The sequence below is a fragment of the Zootoca vivipara genome, chromosome 3, assembly GCF_965207765.1.
Source record: "Zootoca vivipara chromosome 3, rZooViv2.hap1.1, whole genome shotgun sequence".
In the NCBI taxonomy this organism is placed as follows: Eukaryota; Metazoa; Chordata; class Lepidosauria; order Squamata; family Lacertidae; genus Zootoca; species Zootoca vivipara.
Window position 1 is genome coordinate 91,451,030 of NC_142586.1, and position 6,000 is coordinate 91,457,029.

The window sequence follows — 6,000 nt, forward strand, 5'->3', positions numbered from 1 at the left end:
CTTTTGTGCTCACGCCCACATCCAAAGTCAAAACGTCGTCGTGATGATAGAGGCGGGGAGAGAGGAGAAGGGAGCAGTCAGAAAAAAGGAGCAGCTACAATTTATGGTGAAAGAAACAATCAGATAACAGAAAGGCATCTTGGGCTGTGCGTGTGAAGGGTAAGGCAAGCTCTCCTGCCCGCTTAGGACAGCCAGGAAATAGAAGGTCAAAGGGAGGGTAGCCCATCGCTAGTCAAGCACAATAATGGCATGTGAAAGGTTTACATAATCGGAACCTGGTATGTGCATTGAACCTTGACCGCTCTTTGCCTTTGTTGTGCTTTACACGCCGGATGAATCGCCCAATTTTATTGGGCGGTGTGTGTGTGTGTGTGAAGAAAAAACATTGCCCTTATTAAAATAATATATAAACAGTACCCTGCCTTTGTACATATCTCTCTATATATCACTATATCTATAGACACACATACAGGTTGTGAATTTCATTTCATTTTCTTTGCCCCTTATTGGGCTGTGATTTGCTGTGATTTGGTCGACATTTGGCTTTAATTGATTTGCTTTCAGTTACAAGCACGCTGACAGTGTTTATTCGTTCATTCGGCAATTTAACCAGAGAGCAAGCCTCTCTTACATGGACATTGCCCACAATTTTGGTCCTGTTGCAATAAACATTTCAGGCTTCTGATTTTTTTATTATTTAAAAAAAATGAAAACGGACAAAAGCCAGGTGTACAGGAAGAGACAATATAATGAGTGAGCCTAGGTAGGAAACAGCTGCATTTTCTGTCATCTGCCATATCAACCAAGGACTAAGCATCCCTAGTCCTTGTCCCTGAAAGTTTGCTGCACATGTGATTGTGTGAAGCAGGGGCTTGAATTGGAAAATGCAGTGCAGTAGTTACCTCAAAGGTCAGCAAGCCCAACCAAGTCCTGCTGACACAGGAAGCCCAATTTTCCAAACTGCTTAAAGCTCTGATCCATATATTATTCCTTAGTCTTGGCCTTCCCCCACTTCTCCCTGTACAATTTCTTGCTACTTTTAAAATCTAGTGTCTGGGATTTGAATTAGGATGATCTGAAATAAAAAAGAGTGTTTGGGTAGTGCCATCATCTTTATGGCTCCACAGACATCACATGTTTAATTTTCTTCAGGAGAAAGTATTATTAAAAAATAAATCCTTTAGTAATGGTGTGTGATTAAGGGAATTGAGAATTGACCATTCTATTGCATTTCAGTGCTCTATGAAAGATCTTTAGATCACAGTCCTTCTGAATGATCTGTTGTGTTGTTGGCACCATGTTTAGTCAGAGAACCTCTGATGCATTCGAAGTAATTTGGAGACCTGCAAGTGATTTGTATTCTTCAAAAATTAGGCATTAGCTTAGTAATGGATTGATCAAGTATTGACATTATTGCAGTTATTGCTTCAGCTGGCTGGCTAAACCAGGGGAGGGTAGCCAATGGGTCTCAAACCCTCATTGAATTAGGTATTTCCCCTGCATGTGAAGACAGACTGGTGGATTGAGCAGACAAGACTGACCGTGGGTCCAATGGCCAATTTCTTTGACAATAATTTTGCATCTATGTTTTTGAGTGAAATTGGTCATTATGATCCTATTTGTCCACCAACTTTGTCCATTCCCTCCCCTCAATACCAGTATTCCTTTCAAAAGGAGGGGTTGCGTCCTGCTGACATTACTGCGTTGAATAAATTGTGAAACAAAGGGGTTGTGTCTTCTTTACATTTTTTCATAGAAGGCTCCCATATAGCAAGATTTTCCTTGTTTTCATTTCTCAATTGCTTTCTATAACTCTTCCATAGAGAAAGCACTATTTAAGTTAACTCTATGATCTTCTGATACTTGTTTCACCCCTGCTTTGTTTAGGTAGGCAGTAATCTGAGTGAAATGCAGCATGGCTGGAGAATATCAACTGGAATAATATTTTTTAAATTGGTTGAAAATGTCGTTGTCCAAAGTTTTAGTCCCATTTGGTCGTCTGAGGAAGGTGAAATCGGTAGTCCCGCTCCAGAATGGCAATCTTCTCCATTGCTTCTCGTTACACTTCAAAGCAACAGCAGCAATTATGGTGTCTTCGTTTTGATTTATTTGTTGTTGTTGTTGTTTAGTCGTTTAGTCGTGTCCGACTCTTCGTGACCCCATGGACCATAGCACGCCAGGCACTCCTGTCTTGCACTGCCTCCCGCAGTTTGGTCAAACTCATGTTCATAGCTTCGAGAACACTGTCCAACCATCTCGTCCTCTGTCATCCCCTTCTCCTAGTGCCCTCCATCTTTCCCAACATCAGGGTCTTTTCCAAGGATTCTTATTTTCTCATGAGGTGGCCAAAGTATTGGAGCCCCAGCTTCACGATCTGTCCTTCCAGTGAGCACTCAGGGCTGATTTCCTTAAGAATGGATAGGTTTGATCTTCTTGCAGTCCATGGGACTCTCAAGAGTCTCCTCCAGCACCATAATTCAAAAGCATCAATTCTTTGGTGTTCAGCCTTCTTTATGGTCCAGCTCTCACTTCCATACATCATTACTGGGAAAACCATAGCTTTAACTATACGGACCTTTGTAGGCAAGGTGATGTCTCTGCTTTTTAAGATGCTGTCTAGGTTTGTCATTGCTTTTCTCCCAAGAAGCAGGCGTCTTTTAATTTCATGACTGCTGTCACCATCTGCAGTGATCAAGGAGCCCAAGAAAGTAAAATCTCTCACTGCCTCCATTTCTTCCCCTTCTATTTGCCAGGAGATGATGGGACCAGTGGCCATGATCTTAGTTTTTTGATGTTGAGCTTCAGACCATGCTTTGCGCTCTCCTCTTTCACCCTCATTAAAAGGTTCTTTAATTCATCCTCACTTTCTGCCATCAAGGTTGTTTCATCTGCATATCTGAGGTTGTTGTTATTTAAATTATGTACTATGGGTGAGATCCAGCGCATCAGGAGCAAGTATCTGGAGACTCAGGGATACTCTGGAGCAGATTTTGATTCAAGTAGAAGAAGAAGAGAAACCAGAAATCACCTCAAAAATGGGTGTGCTCTTGCTCATGGGAAGTTTTTAAACAGAGGATGGATGACCATCTGTTAGGGATTCTTTAGCCAATTCCTGCATTGCCAGGGTGAGACTAGATGGTGCTTGGGGTCCCTTCCACCTCTACAATTCTCTGATTCTATTATTCAGAAGCAACACTGCATAAGCAGGTTTCTGTTGTGTAGGTGGGTGGACATAATTGGTTTTGAACGGTTTGCATGCATATTTTGCAAAGAGAGGGATGTAGGTGCGAGTAGTAAAACAGTGATCCGTAACATATTAACAATATATTATAATATAGCAATGCAAAACTTTAAAAGGCTTTATCAACTCTTTAAAAATCATGATTAGATTAGCAGGAACCATTTATTTGTCCCTCTTGCTGCTTGGATCACAGCTGTGCAATGACTGGAGGGAAGCAAAATCCCCGCAGCTACACAGATCATCCTTGCTAGTCACCCGCCGGAGAGAGATGAGAAGGGAAGAATAATTCTAAAGCTAATAAACATTCAAAACCATTTATTTCAATAGCTAATAATCACAGCATAACGATTTACAAAAATTGCCTGCCCTCAGTTTAGCTAAGGTTTTCGCCTGTGATCACGGTAAGCAGTTCTGCCTTTTTGACGAAACGCATGCTTGCACAGCTTGAAACATTTAGAAACCTTTCAAGTTGGTCTTTGGCACGTCTAATGGTATGTACTGTGCTTATGACAGTTAATCATGTGAACTGATTCTCTCTCCTGCCCTCCCCGCCCCCACCACTCGAAAATTGGTGGATAAGATTATCTTTTTGTTCACATTTTTCAAACACATTTCTTCTTCCAAGTCAAATTTCCAGTACATGGCCCATAATCCCTAAGTAGTTAACCCTGATTTTTTTCCGGTTTCTTGCTCATGTGTTGCTTTATTGTACGCTTTGAGTTATGACTCTGTAATATTGCTGATTTATTAGAGCTGCAATCCTAAGCATGCTTACAAAAAGGTAAAGCCTGTTGCATTCAATAATGAACAATGAATCGTGTAGGACTGAGTTGGGCGAGGCTTAAATCACCCTATCTGTAAAGGACCTGACTAAATGATAGCATAATATATATATATATATATATATATATATAAAATAAAAATTGGTCAGACCATATGTGGAATACTGTGTTTAATTCTGGGCACCACCATTTAAGAAGGATGTTGACAAGCTGGAGCATGTGCGGAGGAGAGCAACCAAGATGATTAAAAGTCTGGAAGCCAAGCCTTATGAGGAGTGGTTGAAGGAACTGCGTTTATTTAGCCTGGAACAGAGGAGACTGAGAAGAGATATGATAGCCATCTTCAAATATCTCAAGGGTTGTTACGCAGAAGAGGGAACAAGTTTGTTTTCTCCTGCTCTGCTCTATCCAATTTCTCAATGCCATGCTTAATTTTAGAAATGTCTATCATGTCACCACTTAGTCGCCTGTTCTCTAAACAAAAATTGTCACAAACGCTGCGACTTTTTCTCACAGGGGTGTGGCTTTAACCGCTTGATCTTTTTGGTTGCCCTTTTCTGAACCTTTCCCAACTCCATATCCTTTTTGAGGTGTGTGCTCTTATTTATTTGTATAGAGTTCCATATCTTCATCGACCGGGAGCAGGTTAAATGTGTGCTCTCCACATTTTTGCCAGTAGTTTGCATGCCTTGCTAAACATATTCACATCTAAGAGCTTCTGAACATATAAAACACGATAGCAAACAATGTACTTAAGATACAGGTAAATTAGGGCCCATGAGGATGATAGTAGGATTCAGGTCGACCTTGAGGTGAAAATATATATGAATCCAGTATAACTCAGAATCCTTTTAGTCCATTTGAAGTAAAGAATTGATCCATGAAATAGCCCAGCATTCATATTAAAGTAGGAAAAAGAAAACCAATGGCAGTAGCTAGAAACACAATGGATCACAATACTGTTTTGAGAAGGCAGCTGTGCAGCATATAAGAAATTAAAACCAATTGGGGACCCTTGGGGAGACTTTAATGCTTATTAACACCAAAGCAGACTCAAATGACTCTTAGATGCATAATTACATGGGATGGATAACTCATGGAAGAGTGATCCAGTAAACAAGGGATTAATTCCTCAAAATATTGTCAAGGCACCTCCCTTTCTGTGTAAACAAAAAAGGGAGGGTCTGAAATGCTTTGCAAAGTAGGGCAGCATTTGCACTTCATTTACGAGCACAGCTGAGGAGACATTATCTCTGAGATTGGTGAAAGCATTCTTATGCAATAAGAAGATTATTTGTTTCTCTTTCTGGTGTGACTTCCTCTGGGCAGATGGTCTCCACCACCCATGAATCCAAAAAGCAACAGCGAACAAAAGACGGCGGGTGCACACTTACCCATTTGTAGCACAGAGAAGCCACTTTCTTCAATATGGATTTGAGCCCACTCTTCCATAACATGTTGCTATCAATCCCGATTGGTTCTGCATCCTGCCAACAACAAGGGTGGGTGTGATTACTTGATATGCATTTGAAAACTCTAACCAGATTGTCCACAACTTTTCTTCCCCACACAGGTAAATGAAGAAAAAATTGGTGATTGTGATCTTGGTATACAGTATGCCCAGTCGTAGCATCACTGGGCAGATGTGGATACACTCCCTATTGCTGGGAACACCTCCATCTATTTTCATATGGACGCAATGGGAGGTAACGGAGAATCAATCTGCATTGAGATTTCATTTTCAGAATGCCACTTGTTTGTGAAATGGCTCTTTTCAGGGGCATAGATATGCAATGGGTCCAGAGTGTGTGGGGACTAGGTAGAAAAAGCAAGATCTCAATGTGCATTGAATATAATGTTGGGTGTATACATGCAAGAAATCACCACTCAGCCATGGCTTGCCTTGGAATGCATTGTATAAGTGCACCAGAAGCTGCGGGAAAGCCAGCGTGGTAAGTTTGGGCTGACTTGGGTTCA